The sequence below is a fragment of the Mastomys coucha genome, unplaced genomic scaffold, assembly GCF_008632895.1.
Source record: "Mastomys coucha isolate ucsf_1 unplaced genomic scaffold, UCSF_Mcou_1 pScaffold18, whole genome shotgun sequence".
NCBI classification, from domain to species: domain Eukaryota; kingdom Metazoa; phylum Chordata; class Mammalia; order Rodentia; family Muridae; genus Mastomys; species Mastomys coucha.
The window spans coordinates 8,253,892-8,268,392 of NW_022196900.1; the positions used below are offsets into that span (position 1 = coordinate 8,253,892).

Genomic DNA, 14,501 nt, shown 5'->3' on the forward strand with positions numbered 1-14,501 from the left:
GACTATGAAAAGCAGAAAACGCAAACCCATTTGGGCAGGTTCCTGTCCCTGCTCAGCTTTTGCGTTATACTCTTAGCAGAACCAGGTTTTTGGAACAACAGCCTCTCACCCCTTTGGACTTAGAGGAGTAGCACATAGCCCAGTTGAAAACAATGAAAGCTGAGAAGCATCATATAGTTCCCCCTGCCACCCAGGAAGCTGGGCTGGGATTGGTGGTCTTGTTTCACTCCGTCGGTACTTGAGGAAGCCTGGTACTGCTCTGCCTGTGGTCTGCAAGGGGGTGAGACACAGATGCAATGATAGCTTTTCCTGCCAGGGTGCCCAGCCTGGTGTTTCTTGCAGATCAAAGGGCAGTTGGAGCAGAGTTCTCCCAAGGATAGCCAGTGTGGAAACCTTGCAATTTCCCATATGACATAGGGCTTTGCCAAGTCAGCAGCAGAGGGCAGCTGATGACATCCAGTGCCCCTACGGGATCTGAAGACGGCTCCTGGAGCCCTGTACTGTATAGAACTTGCATGCAGTTTACATGGCTAACTCTCATCCAACCCTGCATTAGATGATGTCTGAACCGGGTTCCCATCTCAGTCACCATCCCAGAAGCTGGAGATTAAGGACTAAAGATACCCTCTTCTGAGCACACTGAACCCAAGCCATAGCTTTCTAAGTGTCTGCAGTAGGATTTGATCTAGGTACCCTTACTCCAGAGACTTTGCTGTCAACCATCAATAAAAAAGAGTTTCCCAGACGAGGATGGCCGTAAGGTCCTCCAGTTCCCAGTGAGTGCTGTACTGGGAGTGTCCTCCTCATGACAGGAGTCTGGTATACCTCCAAATCTCTTATACCCTGGTCTTTGCCTCATCTCCTTCCTAAGAGAGGAGGCCCAGGGGGGGCATGCAATTATCCTGAAGCTACTCAGTTATTCCAAGGTAGATCCGTGGTAGCCTGCAAGCCTGTGGGCTCTGGGAGACATTCCTCCACAGGGCCATTGTTCAACTGGCTGTTAGGAAATGAGGAAGGTAGGAAGGAAGGAAGAAAGGAAGGAAGGAAGGAAAGAAAGAAGGAAGGAAGGAAGGGAGGAAGGGAGGGAGGGAGGAAGGAAGGAAGGAAGAGAAAAGAAGGTCATGCTGAGCGTGATGTTTGTAATCCCAGAATGTAGAATGCTAAGGCAAGAGGATTGTAAGTTCAAGGCTGGCCTGGGCCACTTAGCTAAACTATATTTCAATGGACCCCCAAGACTTTATAACTTTATATACACCAGCCCCATAGATGCGGCTTCACAAACAACGATACTAAGGTAAGGTCATTTGTCCATGAGCATATGGCCTTTATCGGTGGAAGTCCAACTGGAAGAATTTATGCTCTTGACCACTAAACTAAACTCGTAAGCTTGCTTCTTTCCCCTGGTAGCTAAGCAGCTTCTTAAATACTAAATATTGATTTGCCATCATCTAGTGACTCTACTCCTTAATGTCTATTCAAGTGAAAGAAAATCATATGCCCACTCAAAGACTTTTATGTAACCGTTCATATTGGCATTATACATCATGACAAAGTATAGAAACAAGCCGGTTTATCAACTGCTAAACAAATGAATAAATCATGGTATATCCATTCTGTGAAATACTATTCAACCATAAGAAGGGAGGAAACACAGATCCATGCTACAACATGGTAAGTGAAGGCAGCCAGATAAAAACGTTCATGTTACCCGAGCCCACTCAAACAAAATTTCTAAAAAAGAAAAAGCCACCAAGATGGAAGGTATCCTTAGTTGCTTAGGCCTAGGGACAAGGGCAGGGGTGACTAAATGGGCAATTGGGATCTTTGTAAGGAATGATCCAAGTCTGGACTGTGGTGGCTGAGATGTCGCACAGATGCATTAGCTCATGTAACTGCCTTCCCCGTGAGCTGCACATCAGACCCCAGCAAAGCTGCTTAGAAAAACAAAAAGAGCCAGGCTGTGGTGGCACAAGCCTTTACTTGGGAGGCGGAGGCAGGCGGAGTTCTGAGTTTGAGGACAGCCTGGTCTACAGAGTGAGTTCCAGGACAGCCAGAGCTACACAGAGAAACCCTGTCTCAAAAAACAAAACAAACAAAGAAAAACAAAAAGAATGCACTTTGCAGACACCCAGTCTCAGGTGGGTGAAACTTCTTGTCTGGTTCCCAGGCAGCCTGACACAGAGCCTGCACGTGGCTGCCCACTTCCAGGCTGCCAGTGCCATCAAGTACTGGCCGCCTCCGGAAGGCTGTTCTGAGTCCTGGCTGCTCCTCTGGGTCTCCAGCTCTATTGTCTGTGCTGTACCTGAATGCCACCATGGGTAAAGCTCCTATAGTAGGGATGGAACACAGGCGTACAGTAATCTTCAGATAGTGGATTTATTACAGACTAGATCTTTGTAAGCTTCCTAGTTGCCCCTCCATGACCCAGTTTTGAGGATTGGAAAACCCAGGCTTCATCGTGGACCTATTCTTTCTGTAAGTCGAGATGACTAAATTCTCCTTCCAAGCCTCTATTTTCCCATCTATGAGATGGGGTGGCAAGATTCTCTTGGCTCTATATTTCTTCTAGCTTTGAACACTGGGAAATAAAACATCATTTACCCAGCTTGAGATTTATGCCACCTGGTTCAGCAAACAGATGGAGCACCCACTGAGCCAGGTCTCCTGCACACTGGGGATAGGAATGAGCTAGGCCCAGATCTCCCCCAGGGGGCTCTGAGTTCACAGGTAGAAAGAAAAGGTCACATCTCACTCCATATTTACCTCAGCCTGAGGGCGCTCACTCTTCCTCCTCCTACATCAGCCATCATGGCCCCTTGTGTCTCTGAAGAGTTGGAGCTAGGCTGCTGGTCAGCACTGCAGGCTCCTCTCCCAGTGAAATAGCTGGGTTGGAATGGCTGCAGTTTTGGAGGGTGAGCACTGTTGCTGGAGCAGCTGCTGTTGTGCCTGCTAATAAGGTACTGGTGTGTGCAAGTCATCTGCTTCTTCTGCCTTCTCCCAAGAGAATACCTCCACTCAGAAGAGTGCGCCTTGAAAGTCCAGCCCAGCAGAAACAGAGCACCCTGCCCTGTGTAGGGGTGGGGTTCCCTATCTCTCAGGGGTGATTGCCACCTGGAACTTTATAGTTGTCAATTTGGCTCATTAAAAAAAAAAAGAAGAAGACAACCTAAACGCATGTCCCTAAATGCCTGGACTCTATCTTTCTTGACTCTGAGCCTTTTCCACGAGAAATGTATTTTTTTGGTTTCTAGTTTCCTCTGAATGTTAAGGTTTTGAGATTTCTGCATGAGGCAAATAGTTCGTTTTCTTTGTGGTATAATAGTCCCCTCTGTGACTATACCTGCTGTGAGTTTTCCATTTTTCTCCAGCAGCATGTGGGCTGTCATGTAGCTGTGGAATCTGACAGTGGGGTATGACTGTTCTCCTGTGCATCTCGGGACACATGTGTAGGAGACATTGCCTTTAGTTTCCTACCTAGATGTGGTTCAGAGTCACAGGGGTGAATATTCTCCACATAAGCAGGTACTGCTGGCATGCCTGCCTCTGTTGTGGGCATCAGGAAGTGATAGTCCCCATCCTCATATCCTGGCCAGCATCCAGCCTCATCACTGCATTTAATGTGAAGATTTCTAACAGGCGCCAGTTAGAATCCTAATGAAGCCTTTATTTATATTTTCTTTACTCATGCATATGAGTATGTGTTTCTCTCCTCTTTATGTGTGGGTGTGTGTGAGTGTGAGTGTATGTGAGTGTGTGTATGTGAGTGTGTGTATGTGTGTGCACACCATCACCTTATTTTTTAAGACAAGGTTTCTCACCTGTTAGTGTAGACTGCCTGTCCAGCTAGCCCCAGGGACCTTCCTGCCTCCACCTGCCTAGTACTGCTGTTACAAGTGCACACTATGGTCACTTGAGTGATGTGGAGCAGAAAATCACCATGGTGAGAGTGAGTGACATGGCATGGAACCTGGCTGTGGAGTGTCTAAGTGACATAGAGTAGGCTCGCCCACCTGAGAACAGAATGATGCAGATGGTTCTTGTATATGCAGATGGACCTTTCTTAGACCAGAATTTAATCATGCCACTTACTTGCCCTGATTGTATCTAAGATGCACTTTTGCTTCTTGCTTGAGGGCCCCACCTCCTCAACAAACACAGAACCTATTGGCTTAGGCTCATGATGGACAGCTATAGCTTTCTGATGCCAACATCTTTCTCTTTGCCCAGACAACCCCTTTTTGAACATGCTTCTGTTCCACTTCGTCTAGCAATACCATCTTCCCTTAGAATTCTGCCCTGGGAGTGACCCCTCTTTGCCCAAGCATTTTGGGTGCCTCTCAGTGACAGGGAACTCAGACTGTATGGTGACCATTGATAACTCCTGCATCCCCTGCTGCACAGGAAGAGCCATGAGAGAAGGCCTGGGCCTTGTCCAACTCTGAGCCCCAGAGCCTGGCACAAGTGGATACCCAGTAGGGCTTTTTAGTGAATAGAGGCAGGAGTGAACACATCTGACTTTTCTTCTAGTATAATATCCCCCATGGTACATAAGCCATGTCAAACCTCCACAGCCCTGCCAACTGTAGAGTGACTGAGTAATCAGAGAACTCTAAGTGACTTACAGTCTCCTTCCATAACTTTATAACTGAGCTGTCTGGGATTTGAACCCATGTCAGCCTGCTCCTTGTTATTTTTGATTGTATAAGCTAGGCGACTCATTTATTTGCTGGCTCATTTATCCTCTTATTTCTAATGGTCACTCTGTAGTCAAGGGTGGGACAGTCGTCTTTCCTCTTCTGGTTAAATTTCTGAGTTTAACTTTGATGGCTACCACCCAGTCCGTTTGAAACGGGCCAAAGATAAAGGTGTAAGCTGAAGTCAGTTTTATTCTACATGGGAGCCAGGCTTCCTGTGAGTTGTTGTCCCATTGTGTTGTTTCCTTATACACTTTTTAAAAATTTAACAGCATAAATCTAATTCTTTAATTTCTATATTGCTCTTTACTTTCATTCAAAAACATATGTGTGCTGCCTGTGTGTGTGCATGTGTGTGCGTGTGTGTGTGTATGTGTGTGTGTGTGTGTGTGTACGTATGTGTGCTTAAACCTACATAGCTTTGATGATTATTGTCTTAAAGCCAGGTGAGGGAAGTCACCCAGGTTTATTCACTAAGACATAGATTATTTTTCTAAAAAAAGATTTATTTATTTATTTATCTATTTATTTATTGTGTGTGTGTGTGTGCATGCACACGCGCCACAGAGCATATGTGGAGGTCAGAAGACAGCTTCCCTCTTGGTTCTCCTTCCATCACGTGAGCCCTAGGGATGGAACTCAAGCTATCAGGCTTGGAAACAAGCACCTTTACTCCAGAGCCATGTCAATGGTCCAAGCCATGAATTCTTTAGTAGGCTGGTTGTTAGATCATTGCCTCAGGAAATGATTGGACTCCTGGAGTACATTGGTGTGGGCAAGTGAGGGTAGACAAAGGCAGCCAATCCTACACAACTCAGTGAGAGACAGCAATAGCTGAGGAGAATGTATAAACACAGGGCTTTGTAGTCAGAGCACATGATTGAGGGGTGGGAACTGCTGCTGTCAGCAGAGCCCAGAAAAATGGAGACAGTGTTAGAGGTCTTCTTAGAGGAGTCAGGGTTACTAGCTGGCCAGATTCTGCTCCTCATTAATGAAAGGACAAGCAGTCTAGGATAGGAGTAGAACCTACAAGAGGGTCCAGAGCAACCTATCCCTGAGCAACATATAATGGGGAGATAATGGGGCCAGTGGAATTCAGTGAGTACAGCCCACATAGCTTTTCCATGAGAACTTACTCAGTTCTATTCAACTGAACTCAACCCAATCCCATCCAACAAAACTAACCAATTCTTTAGTCCAACTGAACCAGCATGGCACAACTGATTCCAACTCAGCCCAGCCCAACCAATCCAACCAAGTTCAATTCAACCCAACTCAACCCAACTCAGCCCAACCCAAACCAATCCAACCAAGTTCAATTCAACCCAAACCAATCCAACTCAGCCCAGCCCAAACCAATCCAACCAAGTTCAATTCAACCCAACTCAACCCAGCCCAAACCAATACAACAAAACTCAATTCAACCCAAGTCAACCCAGCCCAAACCAATCCAACCAAGTTCAATTTAACCCAAAGCAATCCAACTCAGCCCAGCCCAAACCAATCCAACCAAGTTCAATTCAAACCAACTCAACCCAGCCCAAACCAATACAACAAAACTCAATTCAACCCAACTCAGCCCAGCCCAAACCAATCCATCCAAATTCAGTTCAAGTCTTTTCAGCTCAATTAATGTCATCTAATTCAGTACAATCCAACCTAACTCAATGTAGCTCAAGCCAACACTACTATATTCAACGCAATACGACCCAACTCAGACTAACTCATCCCAACCCAATTCAACAAACTCAGCTTAACATATCCTAATCCCCTTCAGTCTGTTTTTTTATCCATGGTAACATGAAGACCAAAAAAAAAAGAAAGAAAGAAAGAAAGAAAGAAAGAAAGAAAGAAAGAAAGAAAGAAAGAAAGGAAGGAAGAAAAAACTGTTCTGAAAGACTATTCGTAAGTGACCAGGACTCCAGCTTTAGGATTTAGGGAGCACCTTTCTAGGTTTGAGAAGCTTGGCTGGAGTCTGGCTTGCAGGTAACAGCTGTGGATTCCTATGGATGAGAGTTTCAAAGAAAGCCTGGCTGAAAAGTCTCTCAACTATATTCTCTTTAAACTAGCTTCCTTCCCAAAGGCTCTCCTGACAATGTCTTCAGATGGCCTGCCCTTCTGTTGTGGCTGCTTGTAGAAATTACTGTCTTCTCCCCATAATTCCTGGCTGTCCTGTTCTTTCAGGGCTCTCTGGAGTGGCGGTGGGGTAGTTAGAGAGGCTGATTCACTGTCCCTCCTGGGAGAGACCCACAAGCCAGTACTGGAGGCTTTAGTACGGCAGGTGGCTTGTGAGCTGAAGGCTGTTCTGAGTGTCCCCATAGGCCGACAGAAAACTTGTGCACTACTAAACTAGGAGCACTCACTGAAAATGGAGAAAATAGAGGGGTAAAAACAGTGTGTGTGTGTGTGTGTGTGTGTGTGTGTGTGTGTGTGTCTGTGTCTGTATGCACGTGCGTATGGAGATCAAAGGACAACCTTTGGGTGTCAACCCCAGGTGCCATCATTGTCTTTTGTATTTGTTTTGTTTGAGAGAGACAGGGTATCTCACTTGCCTGGAAGTCACCAAGTAGGCTATGCTAACTGGCCAGGGAGTCACAGGGATTCTCCTGTCCCCACCTCCTCAGCACTGGAATCGGACATACCAGTGTTAAATAGTCAGCCTTTAGAAGAGAAGATTTTTTTCAAATTCCATAAAACGTAATTAAAGTGATACATAGTCACTACAAAAGCCTGGAGCCAAACAAAAACAAACCAACGACAAAACTGAAAACAAAAACGAAGCAAAAGGATTTGTTTTTGTTTTTGTTTTTGTTTGTTTTTTCAAGATAGTTTTTCCGTATAACAGAGCCCTAGGTTTCCTGGACTCACTTTATGGACCAAGTTGGCCTTGAACTCTCAGAAATATCCCTGCCTCTACATACAAGTGCTGAGATTAAAGGCCTGTACCCTACAGATTTTTTTTAATAAAGATCACATGACTTTGACTTGTGACTTGGCAATAAAGAAAGCCTGCTTACATGTGGGGGATTCTTCTTTCACAACTGTTGCCCTCATGCGAATAGGCCCATATGTTAGAGAATAGAGTATTTCGTTGATGGCTCTCGTCCCTTAATAATCATCTAGTTGCTTCCTTAGGAACATTAAGCATTCCCTGATCGTCTTTGTGACTGAACTAGCATTGCGTGGTGTAGATACCACAATTAAGCTGGTTCTCTTGTAGGCCTTTAGCCGCTGCTGCTGGCTCATTGTAAATCCTATTGAGGTGACCGCAACATCATCTCTGTCTGATGACTACTGTGATTATTAGTGACCACAAATTCCTAAAACAAATCATTGGATGCTTTGTTGTGGTCTTTGGCCAGGCCATGGTAGTTTACAGTCAGGTCACAACCAGGGAGAAAGCCTCTGCCTCGCCTTTGACCTGGGCTGCTGCCTCTTCAAACCTAAATGAGAAAAGAGGGACAGCCTCATGCTCCTGCCAGGGTCTGCACACTTCCTCACGCTCCTGCCAGGATCTACACACTTCCTCACACTCCCACCTTAGCCAAATGGAGAGGGGGCTCCTCTTTTCCATCTATTCATCCATTTTTGCAGTGCCTTGTGGTAAATGCTAGAAGGTTTGTCTGTTTGTTTTGTTTGTTTGCTTGTTTTGTTTTGTTTTCAGAAAATTGGAATGTGAATGTGCAGTTCACAAACTTGGTATCTACAACCCCTAGAAACACCCTAAAGATTCCAAAGGAACCACACTCTGGTTGTTCGCCTTCATGCAAGCTGAGGTCCAGCCACCAGTGGGTTTTAAGAGTGTCTGGCTCAACCAATGCTAAGGAGCAGCAGTGTTAATTAACAATCAATCCAAGCAGAGCACGGTAGTTCCCACCTATGCACTTACAAAGCTGAGACAGGAGAATTACCAGGAGTCAAGACCACCCTAGGCTACATAGTGAGATCCTGTCTTAAAACAGCAACCGCACACACACACACACACACACACACACACACACCACCCACATACGCACACACTCATGCACATCCAAAGCCAAATCCTCCAGTTCTTCTTTTAGAAGGAGATGGTCCTGAGTCCCAGACAGAGTCTATATTTGACGACAGTCCAGGTGGCAGAGCTGGTACTCAGGAAGAGATTTACGACGTGTGGTTCATCCCTCTGGTCTCTAGGGTTCTGGGTTCAAATCTTAGCTCTGCTACTTCCCTTTGACTGATGAATTTCTTAAGCTGGGACAGGATTAAAAAGGACGAGTCAGGAGCCTGTCACTGATGGCACAGCTCAATGCCTCATTAACCCCTTTCTGCCTCACTAAGGGTTCCTTGGAGCTAGGACCTTGCTTTTACTTACCTGTTTCCCCAGCATAGGCCACGGTACCCAAAAGCCACATTGAGGACTTGAATTCATTGAGGAATGAGTCCTCAAAGCCTGGGGCTGAAGTGATCCCCGAGCAAAGCCAGCATCGTAAGTCCTATGACATGAACACCTGTGTGCTGGAGGCAATCGAGTCATTGGTTCTGGTTATCGGAGGCGGTGAGGAGCTTACAACATAGATAAGCCAGGGCTTACAACACAGATAAGCCAGGAAGAGTGTGTGTTTGCGGGCTGGAAATGTAGCCAAGTGTTAGAGGGCTTGCGGAGCGCGCACGGAACCCTTGGTTCAATCCCCAGCACAGCATAAACCACATGGTGGTTGTAAGCAATAGAAGTTCAAGGTCATCCTCAGCTACATGATGAGTCTGAGACCAGCCCGGGCTAAATAAGATGTGGCCTGAAAAACAATCCCTGTTTGGTTTTCCATGCTGGGAAATTATAACTGTTCCATCCACTGGGAGGGAGATGCCAAGATCCGGCTGATGAGTAACCGTTTCATCAATACCCTGTGCTTCTCCACCTTCCTCTCTTCTCCACCAGGCTTACAGCTGCTTGCCTCTGGCCTTCTGTCCAGCCCAGAGAAGTACAGTGACTAGCTCAGCTTGCTGGAGGTCATAGTCCAAATTGAAAACAGAGCCACATCTACAACAGGGCCTTCTGGCTTCTAGGTTAGCGCTCTGGGACTTAGAGGGCTTTGCATGGACCCGGGTACTGATAAGCATATAGTGCTTTCTATGCATTTTTATTAAAATTTGTCATATGCTATGTTTTAATCACATTCCCACCAACTCCTTTTAGACTCTCAACTCCGCATCTACCCCAACTTTGTTTCTCTCTTTCAGTTTCCTTCTCTCTCTCCAAAGAAATAAAAACAAGTGAAAACCAAAAGAAAAAAAAAGCCAAGACAAAAACAAAACAATCTACAATTTGGCACCCTCTGCTTCTCTACCCCCAGCAGAGTTTGTTTTGCATTGGCCAACTGCTCTAGGCATGGGGCCTGCCCTGGTGTGGTTGATATATCTAGTGACACTCCACTGGAGAAAACAGACTTCCCCTTTCCCAGCAGGTATGGATTATAAGTAAGTTCTGGGTTAGGAGGGACACTTTGTGCTCGCTTCCCCTTCTCAGTGCTGGGAGTGTGTCTGGTTTGAATCTCTAAAGGTCGTCTGTGTGCTGCCACAGGCCCTGTGAGTTCATATGTGCTTCAGTCCTGTTGTGTCTGGGAGACACCCCTTCCTCAGACTCATCAACCATCGCTGGCTCTTACAATCTTTCTTCTCTTTTTCTGAGCTTGAGGGGAGGGGTTTGATGAATTTCTATGGTTTAAATACATGCTTTGGTTACAGAAATGTGCACGTTTCATATTTATCAACTATAAGTACATATGACATCTGTGCAGTTTATATTTATCAACTATAGATACATGTAATTATATGTTATATGTAGAAATTATATGCATATTTGGTGTCTATACACATCTATGTTTCATATATAAATATTATGTATATATAAGCTTCTATATATTAAGTGTTCATGTGTGTGTCTGGCTTTTAGGTATGCATAGTGTACACATAAGTACGTTGTAAATTAGCGTGTGTGTGTGTGTGTGTGTGTGTGTGTGTGTGTGTGTGTAACACACCCAACTCTCAACAGTCCTATGATGAGAGAGAGTTGAGTCTCAGCGCAACAGGAGCATACAGGCCTGCTCCATCTCCAGTAGCTACCCTGGTGTTTCTCTCTACAATTCAGTCTCTGGCATCTTTCTGTTCTGTTGTGGTCTGTGAACCAGCACCACCTGGGGACATAAAAGAGCAGAGTCTCCAGCCCCATTTGGAACCCAGTAAGTCAGAATCTGCATTCTAATGATCACGTGGTGGAGCTTATTAATTATTATTATTGTTTCTGATTATGTTGGCCCTGACTAAAATCTTTCCCATGATAATCACTCTAATAGGCAGAGCAACAGTCTTCCAGAGGAGTCCATACCCCACCCCAATCATGTATCAGGCAATGTGGCAAAGAAGAATTAAGGTTACAGGTGAAGAGACACCACCCTGGATTATCTGGTTGGATGGAGTACATCCGCCAGGTCCTTGTGTGGAAGAGAGAGGTGGAAGTAAAGGGAGGCTGGAGTGGGGTAAGTGAGGGTGACTTGAGCAGTGAGTCACAAGCCAAGGAAAGAATGTGGGCAGCCTGAAGAGACTGGACCCAGCAAGGGCACAGGTTTTCCCCTGGAAGCTTCTAGAAAAATCTGTCTTTTCTCCCTAATTACAGCAAGACCCATTGGCTCTCTAATGTCCAGCTAAGTCTTTGCTGATCTGAGTCCCGAGTTCATGGTGATTGATAAAAGCAGAACTAGGCAGTGGGTATAATAATTAGTCCTACTTCCTCTGTGGACCTACTATGTGCCGCTCTGGCCTGGTCTCTCAGACCTTTGCTCTGAATCCCTGGGGAGTCTCACCTCATGTTCTGAAGGCGTGAGATCAGAGTGAAGAGAGCAGAGCACTTAGCATTGTGCCTGGCCTGTGAGATGAACTTGGGCTACCTGCTCTTGTTGAAGGAGTTCATCCAACTTTGTCCCGGGTTAGTGCCAACCAGGTCACCCCCCTTCCCCCTCAAGCTCACCACGGGAAGGAGGCAGCTATGGCCAGGAGGAGGGTTGTAGCATGGACCAGCTGGAGCCTGTGTTGGCATTCTCTTGTTCTTTGTCTGTCCAGGCAAGTTTCTATATATCCCTGGGTCTCAGGTCCCCAATCTGGGAAACGAAGACGTCAGACCAGGTGAATTCTGCACCACCATCATTCAAGAACACTTTCACATGTCTGTGTTCAGTATGGCCCAACTTTGTGACAAATGAGGGCATCCATGTGACTGAGCAGGGCCCAGCTCAGCTGTCTGGTCCTAAGCACGTCCTCGCTCACTGACGGTCCATTCATGAGCAAGGCTCAAATCTGCCGAACAACTGTGTATATTTGGTACCAAACAGAGACTTCAGCTGCTCTGGCTGCCGAGTCAAAATGCCAAATTACTCATTCTCCTGCAGAAAGCACAGGGAAAAAGGAATCATTTCTCCCTGCACAGTTTTTCCATGTGACAAATTTTCTAATTTTACTTCAGGTTAAGCCGACTCTAGCTCATGGCTCCGTTTCAGAGTCTCCTGACCCCTTTTGGGATTCAAGTTTCCTGATTAAAAAACACAATTGGTTTTGTTGACCTAATATTTGCAAAAGTGAGCTGCTATCAAATTTGTAACAGAACGTCTTCTTCTTCTCTACTCTGTGATGCCCAGCAATGGCTTCTTGGTCTAGTTGTTTGGTTCTAGGCCTGGCCAAGTCCTGTTCATTCTGTGTATGCAGAGACTTTTATCTGCTAAGGGAGGGGAAAGCTGGATGAGATGGAGCCCATGTGGCTGGATGGAAAAGAGATTCCTGGTATGTTCTAGGGGAGGTTGGTTCTATTGAGACTGTTGGGATGGGAGCTCACACCTGCTGCCAACTGTGGGTCTGCTTAGAGGCAACTGGAGCACTTTTAGCATTGGAAAGAGACTCATGGCTGTGTTTGAATGACATGAATTCTACTTGTGTGGCATCTGCAGCATGCCATCACTGTCTTCCACCCCCTTGCCACCTTTGGGGTCATGTCTCTTTGGCGTTGCCTCTCTCTGACCTCTGGTTCATTTCTGTGCAAGCAAAGAGGCTTGTCCAAAACTCATGTCTTATCGTGTCCCTTCTTCAAATCCCTCTATGCTTTCCATTACAGTAGTGAGCTCTGCACTGCCTGGGCTGCAGCCAAACCCTCTCCTCTCCCATCTCTCCTGGCTTCTGGCTCCAGCCCTGCTGGTCTCTGAGATCACAGGCAGGCTCACTCTCATCCTTCCAAGCTTTATGTTTTTCATAGACTTGCTCCTTGAACTGTGGCAGTCCCTGAGCCAGCTGCATGGGCATTACCCTGAGATAGTTAGGGATGCAGAGTCCTTCCTCAGATCAACAGCATCAGGCTTTATGCTTTAGATGCCCCTAGGCAATGCATTTGATGCCAAAGTGTGATCCATGGGCCTCTGTAGCCTGGGGAGTAGCCAAGTCTGGCAGAGCAGGTTTGGTTTCAGGCTCCACAAGTTAACAGTTGGTGACCTTGGATGGCTTCTTAATCTCTCCAAGCCTCAGTTTCTCCATCTGTAACAGAAGGGATAAGAATAGGTTGTGTTGCAGGCTACTTGTGGTCAGTAAATGCAGCAATGTCCAACCCCTCTCAGCTTGGCACAGTGTATGTGGTAAACACTCAGTAAAGGGCGAATAGTTTCACAGAGTGGGTGTGAGAGGGACAGAGACAATCTGGGGATTGTGGCATTTATTAGAGCACTTACTAATGTCATGGACATATGGGTAACAGCATGGTGGGGTCTGAAGGGAGGAAATCAGGGCCAGTGTGTCAGAAGTGAGGGTCCCTTCTTATAATTCTCTGAGGATGGGGAAGTTTTGCAGCATAAACCTGGTGTTTTCTGATTCCCAGGCAGGATCAGAGAAGGTGATGGGGAGCAACATATGTGGCTACTAATCCCCTTTATAATGTAAAGCCACTTCCCAGGTGAGAGATTCTGGCACCAGGAAGTCTGTCAGCTAGGGACTCACAGTGCCCACCCCAGAGCCTGTGGAGACACCTGGGAGGGAGGATAAACTGCTGAAGGCACTGTAGCCTGAGCAGCCGCTGGATGCTAACATGACATCCTTATAGGTCACAGGGCCTAGGCCCAAGCTCAGTGTCACCAGTAAGCCCTCCTGTGGCTTCATTCCATGTTGGTTTACTCTGTTAGGGAACAGAATCCATCTGCAAGTTCATTTCACCAAGGACCCAGAGAGGGTCCAGGTCAACACCACTCACCTTTGGAGGTTAGGGTTGTTGAGTCTTCAGGGACAGGGAGAGCAACAACTGTAATTAGATGTAGGAGAGCTGAGCCCGCTAAGCAAAGATGGGCAGACAGAAATAGTTGTGAAGTTCTGTGGTACAAAAGGCTCATCTACCTGTGGAAGCCTGGTAGGTTTTTTTCAAACTCATGCATCTGTTCCTTTGCTTTCACTTAAATATTTACAGTAGGCAAGATGATGTATGATGTGCTGGGTATAAAATGATGGACAGGCAGGCCTGGTTCTACTTGAGGATGCTAACACTAATGAATCATTCAAAACAATCCTTTGCTGATGATAAATGGCAAACAGTTCTGAAAAAATAGAAGATATGTTTTTAGCTTAGCACTCAAGAGAAGGGGGAGACAAGAGGGTTACTGGTTCCAAGACAGCCTGGGCTATAAGGCAAGACCAAGAAAAACTAAAGTACAGGACTCTAAAACACACACACACACACACACACACACACACACACACACACACACACACATCCCATATTTTCATCTATATGAGGGCATCAGGGAAGTCGTG

At 46.1% G+C, this 14,501-nt stretch overlaps 1 protein-coding gene across 1 annotated transcript in view; it reads left to right on the forward strand.

Moving 5' to 3' along the window:
• Nucleotides 1-14,501, forward strand: part of Col15a1 (collagen type XV alpha 1 chain) — a 107,710-nt gene that overhangs the window by 1,388 nt on the left and 91,821 nt on the right. The window lies entirely within an intron of this gene.